Source organism: Micromys minutus (assembly GCF_963924665.1).
Source record: "Micromys minutus genome assembly, chromosome: 3".
Taxonomy (NCBI): domain Eukaryota; kingdom Metazoa; phylum Chordata; class Mammalia; order Rodentia; family Muridae; genus Micromys; species Micromys minutus.
This window is the reverse complement of record NC_137972.1, coordinates 76735607-76748362: the sequence shown is the minus strand read 5'-3', so window position 1 is coordinate 76748362 and position 12756 is coordinate 76735607. Positions and strand designations below refer to the sequence as shown.

The following is a 12756-nucleotide window of genomic DNA, read 5'->3' as shown; positions in this document are numbered from 1 at the left end:
TTTTGGATGAAGAAGAAAGGAAAGGCCAGAGAGATGGAGGACTCCAAGGAACCAAGACCTTCTAGACACAATAGAACTAGCACACATATAAACACATAAAGATGGTGTCAGCAGGCACAGGGACTGCACTGGTCTGCACCAGATGGGGTCCTAGAGCTGAGGGGAAAGGGGGACACCAGCAATCATGCCTAACCCAGAAGCTATCTTCGGTTGATAAATACTTGCAAATGAAAAATTAGTTAGGGCATCTCCCTAGGAAACAAACCAATCTTAAGGGCAGGCCCCATGCCCAGCAGTAGATGGTCAACACAAAACAACTCAATGGCATTTTTGAAGGTTCTTCATCTCATAATGTTGTCAGGGCTTTTCCCCCTACCATACAGGTACTTTGTGTGTATATTATGGCTCCTGGTTTGGATTCTTGTTTGTGTAACATGTCGTGGGTGTGTGTGTGTGTGTGTGTGTGTGTGTGTGTGTCTGTCTGTCTGTCTGTCTGTCTGTCTATATGCATTTCTTGTGCTCTTTCTTTTTTTCCTTTTATCTTTCTTTGGTTGTTTTGTCATATTCCAATTTGTTTGTTTTTTATTTATTTTATTATATTCTACTTTGTTTTATTATTCTTTAGATGTCTGTTTGTTTTCTACAAAGAGACAGAAAGGGTGTAGATATGTATGTAAAGGAAGCTGGGGAGGAATTGGGAGGAGTAGAGGGAAGGGAAACTGTATTCAGAATATATTATATTTTAAAAAATCGACTTTCAAAAGTTTTAAAGGTGTTCTCTTTCAAGTCATCTGAATGAATTCATTTATTTCTTAAATGAACTCTATTTTCTGTCTAGACCTTAATCAATGTAGGATGGATGGGAACGTCTGTCCCTTTGATTGCAGAGATGAGGCAAGGGTGGGTCAGGGATCGGTGACATTTGAGGATGAAGCACTCGGAAGAGGGAGTGGCCTTCCGTTGGCTTTTGTTTTCTTTATAAAGAAAGATAAATTTGGAGGTTACAGTGGAGACAGACAGTGAAATTTTGAAATCACCAGTAAGAATGAAAGTCATCTCGGTGTGATATTTTCTTAATTAAAGACAAAAATAAACTAAAATAGTTAAAGGTTGAATTAAAAGTTGAATTGAAAGGGCAATTTTCCCCTCATTCCCCTCCTCCAGGTTGAATGGCTGAGTCAGACCCTGTGCACCTACCTCCAGGGCTTTGCTCTGTGCACTTAGGAGAACAATGGGGATGGTTGTTCAAGTAGTGTGAGCTCAGGAGCTGAATAAGGCACATTGTGTCCCTAAAAAAGGGATTGACTGAACTGGTCATATTCCCATTGACCAAATGAACAAACAGTGTGAAGAGACCTCACATTCTTATCTCACACCTCAGAACACCGTGCAGCTAGAAGTGCTGAAGGGAAGCTCATGGTTCATAACTGATAAAAGGTCAAGGAACTGAATCATATAATCTACAGGCTGGCAAACTCTTGTTTTTTATCACTTGAAACAATGTGGCAATGTGGTATGAAAGGTTCTTCCATTGCTTGGAGCCAACCATCAGACTGAATTCAGGGACCCTAGTGGGGAGCAGACAGAAGCTCTGGAGAAGCTGGGGGGGGGGGGTATTGCAACTTCATAAGAATATCGGTGGCCAGACTACCCAGTGCTCCCAGGAACTAGACCACCAGTCAAGGAGTGGACAGGGAGGGATCCATGGCTCCAAATACATATGTAGCAGAGGATGGCCTTGTCTGACAACAGTGGAAGGGGAGACCCTTGGTCCTGTGAAGGTTTGATGCCCCAGCATAGGGGAACGCTGGAGGGGTGGGGCGAGAGAGGGTGGGTGGGTAGGGGAGCACCCTCATAGAGGCAAATGGGACGGAGGGAGGAAAGGGAGGTTCTAGGATGTGTGTGGAGAGGTAACCAGGAAGTGGGGTATCATTTGATATGTAAACGAATTGAATGATTAATTTAAAAATAAAAAAAGAAAGGTTCCTCCATGACTTTCTATTTGGTTGATTATAGACACTCGCTGGGTCTTTGTTTGCACTGGAAAAAAGGGAAAAGAATCTACCTTATCAACCTGAACAGAGAGAACACTTGGCCCTGAGCCCCATAAAAGAACTCCTTAAAGGCCACTATATTGAAGGTTTGGTTGATATGACCTTCGTGGCCAGAGCCAAAGTGTCTGGATGGAAAAGAAATGCAAACACCTTTTACAGGACTTTGGCCACTGTGTGTGTATTTTTAAGTATTCCCTGGACCTGGGGGTTCATACATCACAGCTATTGCAAATGACTCCAAGTGACACTTAGTAAGGGCATGGGGAGACAAAAGATGCTTAGACACCAGTGCCCTGACATGACAAAGAGCCAAAGGACAAGGCATGTTGAGATTCTGAAAATTCTACCCCACAGTCACATGGCAATAGCCAGGTATGCTCTGCCCGAGTTACCTGGCACTATAAAGTTGGTTGCATTCCTCTTCCTTTTTCTCTTTCTCTCTTGGCCTCTTGATCTCTTACTCTCTTGCCCATGCTCTCCCCCTCTCTTGCTCCTCCTCTCCCCATTCCCTTCCCCCTTCTCTCTCCACATGCTCATGGCTGGCTTCTACGTCTCTACTCCTCTCCTCTCCTTCCTCTCTCTCTCTCTCTCTCTCTCTCTCTCTCTCTCTCTCTCTCTCTCTCTCTCTCTCTCTCTCTCTCTCTCTCTGCTTATACTACCCTCTTAACTCCCCTCCCCATGCCCTGAATAAACTCTAATCTGCACTATACCATCATGAGGCTGATCCCTCAGGGGGAAGGGATTTCCAACATGGGTCCAGCAGAGACATCTGCCTTGCCCCCAGGCCTTGCTGCACCTCCATGGAGCATATTCCCCCCAATCTCTTCATCTTTTTCCTAACATATCCTCTTTTTTCTAAGAGGGCAAATAGGAGATGATGCATCTGTAACAGAAGATGTTGAGAACTGAACAGCTGGGCTGACACTCTTGGGGATCATCATGCACCTACCATGGGAAAAGTCCAAAGCTTCTGCAAAAGAAACTATGCATAGCTCTTGGCCTAAAAGCCCTGCTCTAGGAAGGTGCAGTAGGGGATGAAAGGAGGCAAGAGAAGAAAGGTGAGGCAGAGGTACAAGGACATTCGCTTGCAAATCCAAGAAGGCTGAAGGAGCAGAAGAGATGCTGAAGGCCTGGGTGCTTGTCCAAGTTGTTGGACAGTATGCTGATGTCGGTAATAAGTCTAGGTGAACCTGGGCCTTATCTTTTTCTCATCATTTTATTTTGTCAAGTTTCAGAGATTTACTCATCGGTGTAATAAACTCAAAAAAAATCAACATGTTTTCACGCATTCAGAGACGTATTTCCTGCTTAAGTGGAAAATTATACGGGTGGCTTCTGAAGACCTTGTTATAAGCAGCTTTCCAGAGAACTTCACAGTTCAAAAGTCTGGGCCTTCTTTCTTGTTTGCTGTGGTCCACATTCACTGAGTGGAACTTATATTGCTCATTGGGCCCCAGTTTGTTCCAAGGCTCTGGGTTATTCTTCCTGCCCCAGCTGACATCTGGATTGAACAATGCCAAGCACAAAACATCCAGTGCTGCTCCAGGGCCCCCTGCTCCATAAATAGAAAGACAGGAATCAAGCTGGGATGCTTCTTGGCTTGCCCAAGGATCTGGTGGAGCACGTTTGCTACATAGGCCTACCTACAGGTAGAGATTAGGACACACCTTAGTTTGTTTTTAAATACCACTTTTAATCAATTATTTGAAGTTTCATGCAGGTGTTTTTATACACAACAGTAAAGTAAAATAACATTATGTTGTTTCCTTGAAAATGGATAGAATCGGAAAGCAGACTGTATACAATATATTCTGATCATAATCTCTACCACTTCCAGCTCCTCCTAGATCCCCATCTCCATTCCACCACCCCCAGATCTTCCTCTCCACCCTTACACCCCACTCTCCTAACTTCAAGTTTTTTTTCCTCTCTCTCTTTTTTTTAAACCCATGGAGTTAGTTTGTGTAGGACCCGCCCCAGGGTGTGGTCCACCTACCAAGGGTCCCACCATTTTAAACTCTGTGTACCAGACAGGAGAGATAATCTTTCTTTGAAAGCTCTTCTGTGATAACACCTTCACACATTACGGAAGTAACTGCCGCATTCGCTGGGGGGTGGAAGGAGATTAGCTGAAGAAAGAGAAATTTGGAGGAAAAATAAGGCCAGCTGTGATGGCTGGCATTATGATAAATCTGGCTCCTCCAAGGACCTAGTCCTGCGACTTTGCAGTAGCTTCAGTGATCCAACCCATGACATCAATCACGCTGACCAGTCTCATTATTAAAGCAGCCAAGGCATTGCTCACAGTCAACAGTGATGAAGATGAAGATCTGACATAATGGTACCCCTCTTCGATATTCTTGAAGCATAGAAAAATAAGAAGGTGGCTAGGACTTGGGGCAGACGAGCACAGCTCTGGGAGAGGTAGACCCTGAGATAGACCCTGTAACCTTCATAGGCTCTACATAGCTGCACTTAACCGTTCATCGGTTCTGTTGAACGTGTCCTTTCATAAATTCCAGCATCTAATCCTAGGTCTCAACATGATAGATCCGTTCATGAATTGTTAACATTCTTGTCAGAGGCCGAGGAAAATCAGAGCTGAGAAATTAGAGGATCAGACCAATTTACCCCTCCCCCGCCCCACCCCTGCCACCCTTTGTTCCCAAAGTCAGTCATAAATAAATTATAGGAAATATTCTCTGGGGCTGTGGCAGGCAGGCTGGACAGCATGAATGACTTATTTCAAACCCATTGCACTCAGCTTACCTTGAAACTCTGCATACATCTAGCTTGCAAAGAACCAGCTGCATTTGAAAAGGATTCGTACTCCAGTCTGGGTTCCATGCCCTATAAACTTATCCGAGATGCAGGCAGTGGATAATGTTCATGGTTTCTGTAGCCTTACAGATGTTTCCATGTAAGGTGAAGTTACAATTTTTCTCCCTGACAATATTACGTCCCTTCCTTGACCGTGAGCTCAGTGGGGCTAGACTGGGCTTTGACTCCGTGTGAATAGTATCTGGCGTGGAGGAAGCACACCACTCATGTTAAAGCTTAGACGATAGAAGGAACGAGGAAATGAGCCACCTGTTCAGTTCTAGCTAAGTTTCCGTGAGATATAGAAAAATAGTCTTAAAAAGCAGAGGAGGCGGCAACGAGGTCCCAGCGGCGATGCTCGCTCGCACGCCCCGCCCCCGCCCTGGCCCCAGCACCCTGGCCCTGGCGTAGTCCTGGCCATCCTCATCAACACTCACGGGAAGCTGCGGCTCTCCAAGTTCGCCCAGCACCATAGTGAAGATACGCAACAGCAAATCATCAGAGACTTTTCATGTGGTATCTAAGCGAGATGAGAATGTTTACAATTTCCTAGAAGAAAGATGACTAATTGGAGGGTCTGACAACAAACTGATTTACAGACGTTATGCAACACTATATTTCGTCTTCTGTGTGGATTCCTCAGAAAGTGAACTTGGCATTTTAGCTCTAATTCAAGTATTTGTGGAAACATTAGACAAATGTTTTTGAAAATGTCTGTGAACTGGATTTAATATTCCATGTAGACAAGGTTCATGATATTCTTACAGAAATGGTGATGGGGGGAATGGTATTGGAGACCAACATGAATGAGATCATCATGCAAATTGATGCACAAAATAAACTAGAGAAATCTGAGGCTGGCTTAGCAGAAGCTCCAGCCTGTGCCATATCAACTATAAAGAATATGAATCTTCCTGAGATCCCAAGAATTATTAACATTGGTGACATCAGTATAAAAGTGCCAAACTTTTATAAAATAAATATTAAAAAGGCTACTCCCAGGTAAAACCCGGAGGGAAAGTCATCTAAGTTTTGTAGATTTATGTTAAGGTGTTACATTATTGGACAGGGAGAGGTAGGCAGAGAAAAGGAAGAAAACCGGAAGAGGAAGAGAGAAAGGAGAGGTTAAGATGGAGCTGGAAAAGGGTGGTCTGGTCAGGTGAACTTAATTGGCTCTAGGTAGATATAAATATTTTAAGGGATTTTTATAGGTCTTTTATTTTATATGAAAGAGCAGTTTGTATCTTTGTCCATTGGATGTAATCTTATTGTAAAGAGGGTTTGTGGGTTAATAATTGAATATATAAACCTGTATGGAAAGTTATCAGGACTTAGAGTCATGTTTGTGCTGGGCGGTGGGGTAAAGAAACACGCCGGGGCAGAAGCCCCAGAGCAGGCAGAGTGAACTGTGTGGGAAGGGAATTCCCTGGAGAGGGTGGCTTGGACCGAGTGACAGAGTCTGTGCACACAGCTCCATACTAAAAGTGGCACCCTTGAAGTGAGACCTTAGGTGTCAATAAAGAGATAAGCCAGATTTAATTTAATATTTACTGCAACAAAGTTTACCGTGCAATTGTTTACCAAAAATGAGGAGGAGAGTCTTAACTTTGCCTTGGATTTAAGTCAAGGGTACTGTATAGAAGCTGCATAAAATCAGTATGGAAGTTCAGTGTTGCTTTTCTTCCTCAGTGATTTTAAAGAAATTGACTAGTTCCCATGTGATTTTTTTCTTTTCTAAATTGCATTCCTATGCCCACGTAAAGGCACATCTCTATATATTGGCTATTTCAATATTTCGAAAAGTGAGATGTTTCTTTAATTACGTACAACCCAAGATGTCGATGTGTGGATCACAAGTGCAGCATTCTCTAATTCTTTCTGCTGTTTGTCACAATCGTTATCTAAAGAACCAAGTGCGCATTGCATGAAAACATGACCGTTTCTTCAGCTTAAATAAACTCCAAGGCGACTGGACTTCTGAAGTACCTTTCTGTTCTGCTTGGAATCTACTTTAGCAATACTTTGTTTTACAACCTTCTGATGCAACAAAGTAAATAAAAATATTTTTTACCACTGTTACAAAAAAAAAAAGAGCAGAGGAGACACCTACTCAGCCTCACAGTCCACCCAGAAAGACAACACTGGTGTCTCTTGGAAACCCTTGGATCCCAGGCACTGACTAGCTAAGGCATGATAGCATGCCTTCCCTTCCCCCTTCTCTCCTGTTCCTGATGAAAGCAACGTCAAGGAGGAACAGTCCATCTGGGCTCTGAGATTGAGAAGATGATGTGCACTGTGGCAGAGGAGGTATGACCACAGGAGGGTGAGGCAGTTGGCCACATCAGTCATCAGGAAGTAGAAAGCACACAAAAAGTTGGTCTATGCTAAAACCATCAAAGCCTCCCCTCCAAGTTCACACACTGTCCACATCCATGAGGCTTCCTCTTCTGTTCCTTCCTTCAGGAGGCCAAATGCAAAAAAATGAGCAACACACTGGGGGCTTACCAGTCTATCCACACCATCCTCATCTGGAGAGACAAAACCCTGATGTGGGAAACTCTGCCTCCCAAGGTTTTGCCCACAGAGGGTTCTGCTGAGTGTCTGGGAACCTGCAGTGCACCCAAGGGCCAAACCAAAGCTAGGTCATGAATCTGAGGCCATTTTTGGTGAGCTTTGCTCATGATATCTGAATCCATGATTCCTAGGAACTGAAACTGAGTTTCTAGATGTGGGATAAAAAGGGCTGTGACACCTGTTGACCCTGGTGCAGGCTTTTCTGACACAGCAAGAGCTGGCTGCAACCACCACAATTGAACAGAGATGAGGAAGAAAAGTACTCATGAAATCTGGGGCTCAGGAAAGCTGAGCAATTTATTCAAGGTCACACAGCCAAAGAGCATTCCTCAAAAAGCTTCCTTAGTAAGGCTTAGATTATCCCACTCCAATTTATCTGGATTATTTAAATTATAAACTCCTTGAGATTGAACGTGAAAAACTGTCTTAACAATCCACCCATCTTCAAACTGTCAGATAGTGAACTAACCAGCCAAGCTACATTGCTTTATTTAAACCCACAAGAGCACTGGAGAGGTGGCTTGGTTTTAAGAACATGCACTGCTCCTCCAGAGATCCAAAATGTGGTTCCCAGCACTCACATGGGGAAGCTTCTGATCTCCTGGAACTCAAGGTGTTTGACACCTCTGACCTCTGAGAGTACTTGAATTCACCTGCCCATACCCACACATTTTTAGTCAAATTTTAAGGTGACTAAAAATGTAAATAAAAATTAAGAGAGATCTTAAAAATAACTACACAGCCAAGCAGTGATAGCACATGCCTTTAATTCTAGCACTTGGGAAACAGGCAGATGGATCTCTGTGAGTTCGAAGTCAGCCTAGGCTATAGAGTAAGTTCCAGTCTAGCCAGAGCTACACAAAGAGACCCTGTCTTGAAAAAAAAAACCTATACCTAAAACTACTTGGGTCACCAAGAACCAGAATCCAGAGAGCCCAGAGTTCTAGGGTAAAATAAAATACTACTGTTCTGGGAAAAACAAGTAACAACAAAATGACTCCTGATAATGTTTTGCTATGTTCATAGATCAACGTCTGACTCAGCCATCATCAGAGAAGCTTCCTTTTGCAGCTAATGAGAACAAATACAGAGACATGCTGTGTCTTAGTTACTGTTTCCACTGCTGTGAACAGACACCATGACCAAGGCAACTCTTATAAAAGACAACATTTAATTGGGGCTGTCTTGTTCAGAGGTTCAGTCCATTATCATCATGGCAGGAGCATGGCAGCTTCCCAACAGGCATGGCACAGGATGAGCTGAGAGTGCTTTATCTTCATTCAAAGGAAGCCAGGCACAGACTGTTCCCCAAGCAGCTAGGAGAAAGTCCATCCCCAAAGTGACACACTTCCTCCAACAAGGCCTCACCTCCTAATAGTGAGCCCATTCCCTGGGCCAAGTATATTCAAATACCACATACAGCAAAGCCTATAGGGGTCTGCACCAGGTCCTCTGCATATGCTTTGTAGCTTTCAGTTTAGTACTCTTATGGGACGTCTTGTAAGACCCGAATTGAGTCTTATCTATTTGAGGTTCCTATGAGTGAGATGAGAGATCGGGGATCAGTGCAAAGAGGTTTATTAGTCCAGTGCACTGGGGTGGCCTTCATCTAGAGGAGAAACAACCCTTAGCCCTTCATCAGTATAGTTTTTATACACTTAGTAGTAACAGGTGGGTTACAGCGATGGTGATTAGGCAAGAATTGGTGGGTTTAGTTGACTTTTAAGTCAATTGGCTGCTGCCAATGTGGGTTGCATCTCAGGACCTTTGTCCTACATTCCAGGGCTGCCCAGATAAGACACTTCTCCCCAGGAAGGAGTACTGCTTGGTGCCTACCTGGGTTATATATTAATGTTCCTCACCTACATTCCAGGGGCTGCCCAGATAATGGTGAAGCACTCCTTCCTGGAGGGTGTGGGACCAAAAAAGCCCTTAGTGGAAGAGGGGAGCTGTAAGACCCTCAGTGGGAGGGGAAAGCTATAAGGAGGGTGTGGGACTGTAAAAGCCCTTAGTGTCCTTCAGTCTGAATGTGTAAAGGAGTAGGTCTGATTCTGTGATTGCTTGGTTTTGGTTTTGGTTTGGGTTTTGGTTTTTGGGTTTTGGTTTGAGACGGGTTTTACTGTGTAGCCTTGGCTCTCTCTCTCTCTCTCTCTCTGTAGACCAAGCTGCCCTCAAACTCTGAGATCCACCTGCCTTTATCTGCCAAGTACTGAGATTCAAAACATTTACCACCATTGTCTGGCCAGGGTCTCTAATTTTTGTGCCTTCTCTTGGGGATTTTTTATTTTTCTGTTGGCTTTTCTTGCCCAACTTCAGTATGATGGTTTTTGTTTTATCTTATTGTGTTTTATTTTGTTATGTTTTGTTCTTATCTCCTGGAAGCCTGTCTTAATTAGGGTTTTATTGCTGTGAAGAAATATGACCACAGAAACTCCTATTTGTTTATTTTTATTTTGGTGTTTTGCCTGCATGTGTGTCTGTATAAAGGCATTAGATCCATTGAAACTGGAGTTAGAGACAGCTGTGTGCCTCTAGGTGTGTGCTGGGAATTGAACTTTGGTCCTCTGGAAGAGCAGCCAGTGCCCTTAACTGTGAAGCCATCCCTCTAGCCCTTCTGTCTTGCGTATTATTGTTGTTGTTGTTCTTGTTATTTATTTTATGTATACGATGCTTTCCCTGCCTGCCAGAAGAAGGCATCAGATCATATTACAGATGGTTGTGAGCCACCATGTAGTTGCTGGGAATTAAACTCAGGACCTCTTAACTGCAGAGCCGTCTCTCCAGCCCCACAGAAACTCTTATAAAAGAAAATTCAACTGGGGCTGGCTCACAGTTTCAGAAGTTTAATCCATCATCGTCATGGTAGGAAGCATGGCCACATGCAGGCAACCACAGTGCTGGAGAAGTTACTGAGAGTTCTCGACATCTTAATCTGAAGAGAGCAAAAGAAGACTGTGTCACACACTGGATGTAACTTAAAGATATACATCCTGAAAGTCCATCCTCACAGTGACACACTTCCTCCAACAGGGCCACACCTCCTAATAGTGCCACTCCCTATGGGCCAAGTATTCAAATACAGGAGTCTATGGGGACCATTCCTATTCTAATCACCACAAAGCCTGTTCTTTTCTGATGAGAGACAGAAAGGGTGTAGATGTGGATGGGAGATGAGATGGGGAGAAACTGGGAGGAGGAGTAGAAAGAGGGAAAACTGTACTCACATCATATTGTGTGAAAAGTATGTGTTTAATAAAAGATAAATTTTTGAAAAAAAATATCCAACAAACCAAACATAAGGAAAATATAGAAATACAAGTAAAGGTGTTATATATTGCTTTATTGTTGGTGGTTTAATATTAATAATGATTATAATAAAAATGATCGCATCTGGAATTGATGGAACACAGGCTAGATGAAGAGACAAGATGGATCAACAGATACTCCTGCATAGGCTAGGTTTCCTGCTAAAGAACAATTAGTAGTCCAACGGGTTCCTGTGCTGATTACTGCTATTGATGATGCTATCAAAACAAAAAAGGAGGTGGGTAGAAGGCCAACACTGTATGATTTATTTGTGAAAAACCTGTATCAGGAGCCCCATTTACAAGGAGACCAATCAGTTTCCAAATCTCATAATGCCAAAATTATTGGTATGCCTAGTTTTATATCAAGTTGACACAGGCTGAAGTCATCTGAACATGGGGAGCCTCAATTAATAAATGCCTCCATAAGATCAGGTTGTTGAGAAGTCTGTAGGACATTTTCTTAATTAGTAAATAATGTGGGTGGGGCTGTTGTGAATGGAACCATCGCTGACAACTCATCCTAAGTTCTACAAGAAAGCAGGCTGAGTAAGCAAGCCATGAGGAGCAAGCCAGTAAGCAGCACCCCTCTGTGGACTCAGTATTAGTTCCTGCCTCCAGGATCCTGTCTTGTTTTAGTTCCTGTCCTGACTTCCTTTGATGATGAACAGTAATGTGGTAGCATGAACTAAATAAACCATTTCCTCCCAAGTTGCTTAAGTCATCATGTTTTCTCACAGCAATAGTAACATGACAGTATGACTATAAAGAAAAGTATTGCAAAAACATGCCCAATAACAACATTATAAGACAACTAAAGGAGTTCAAGAGGATAGAAACTGGAAAGGAAGAAGTCAAAGTACCAATGTTCACAGATTATGTAATAATATACTTAAATAACCCCAAAAATTCTACTTGAAAACTCCTACAGCTGATAAACACCTTCAGCAAAGTGAATGGATACAAAATTAACTTAAAAAGAAAAACCAGTGGCAGTCTTGAGTTTCTACTCCTACAAAAAAAACATCCTAACCAAGAAGTAAGTTGGGGAGGAAAGGGTTTATTCAGCTTACACTTTTACAATGTTGTTCATCACCAAAGGAAGTCAGGACTGGAACCCGAGCAGGTCAGGAAGCAGGAGCTGATGCAGAGGCCATGGAGGGATTTTGCTTACTGACTTTCTTCCCCTGCCTTGCTCACCCTGCTTTCTTATAAAACCCAGGTCTACCATCCCAGGGATGGCATCGCCCACAATGGGCTGGGCCCTCCCCCTTGATCACTAGTTGAGAAAATGCCTTACAGGAATATCATAGAGGCATTTCCTCAACTGAGGCTCCTTTCTTTGTGATAACTCCAGCTTGTGTCAAGTTGACACAAAACCAGCTAGTGCAGTAGCCCTCCTTATAAAAACTACTAAAGGGCTGAAAAGGAAATTAGGGAAACAACCCCCTTTACAATAGCCACAAATAATATAAAATATCTTGGTGTAACTCTAACCAAGCAAGTGAAAGACTTGTATGAAAATAACTTCAAGTCTCTGAAGAACTAAATTGAGGAAGATATCAGAAAATGAAGGGGGCTGGAGAGATGTCTCAGTGGTTAAAAGCACTGACTGCTCTTCCAGAGGTCCTGAGTTCAACTCCTAGCAACCACATGGTGGCTCACAACCATCTGAAATGAGATCTGATCCCTCTTCGGGTGTGTCTGAAGACAGCTACAGTGTGTTTATAATTAATTAATAAATAAATAAATAAATAAATAAATAAATAAATAAATCTTCTTAAAAAAATAAAATAAAATAAAAAAAGAAAATGAAAAGATCTCCCATGCTCATAGATTGGTATATTTGGCACAGTAAAAATGGCCATTCCCTAACAACTGTCTCTGACTCTGTTGCCTGCCTTTGGATCCCCGTCTCCTACCTGGGTTGCCTCCTCTGGCAACAGTGGAAGAGATGTGCTTAGTCCTGCTATGACTCGATGTGCCAAATCAGGTTGGTAACC

The 12756-nt window shown here is 43.0% G+C and overlaps 2 pseudogenes across 2 annotated transcripts; one reads left to right on the top strand and one right to left on the bottom strand.

Annotated features, from left to right (window-relative positions):
- Window positions 1-3432: 3432 nt before the first annotated feature.
- LOC308418950 (cytochrome c oxidase subunit NDUFA4-like) lies at window positions 3433-4901 on the bottom strand (annotated as a pseudogene). The gene is made up of 2 exons: window positions 4824-4901; window positions 3433-3693 (listed from the first exon to the last, which is right to left on the bottom strand). The product of its transcript is annotated as a cytochrome c oxidase subunit NDUFA4-like (transcript).
- Window positions 4902-4921: 20 nt separating this feature from the next.
- On the top strand, window positions 4922-5880 carry LOC308418949 (AP-3 complex subunit sigma-1-like; annotated as a pseudogene). Its single transcript has 2 exons — window positions 4922-4974; window positions 5188-5880. The product of its transcript is annotated as an AP-3 complex subunit sigma-1-like (transcript).
- The last annotated feature ends 6876 nt before the right edge of the window (window positions 5881-12756 follow it).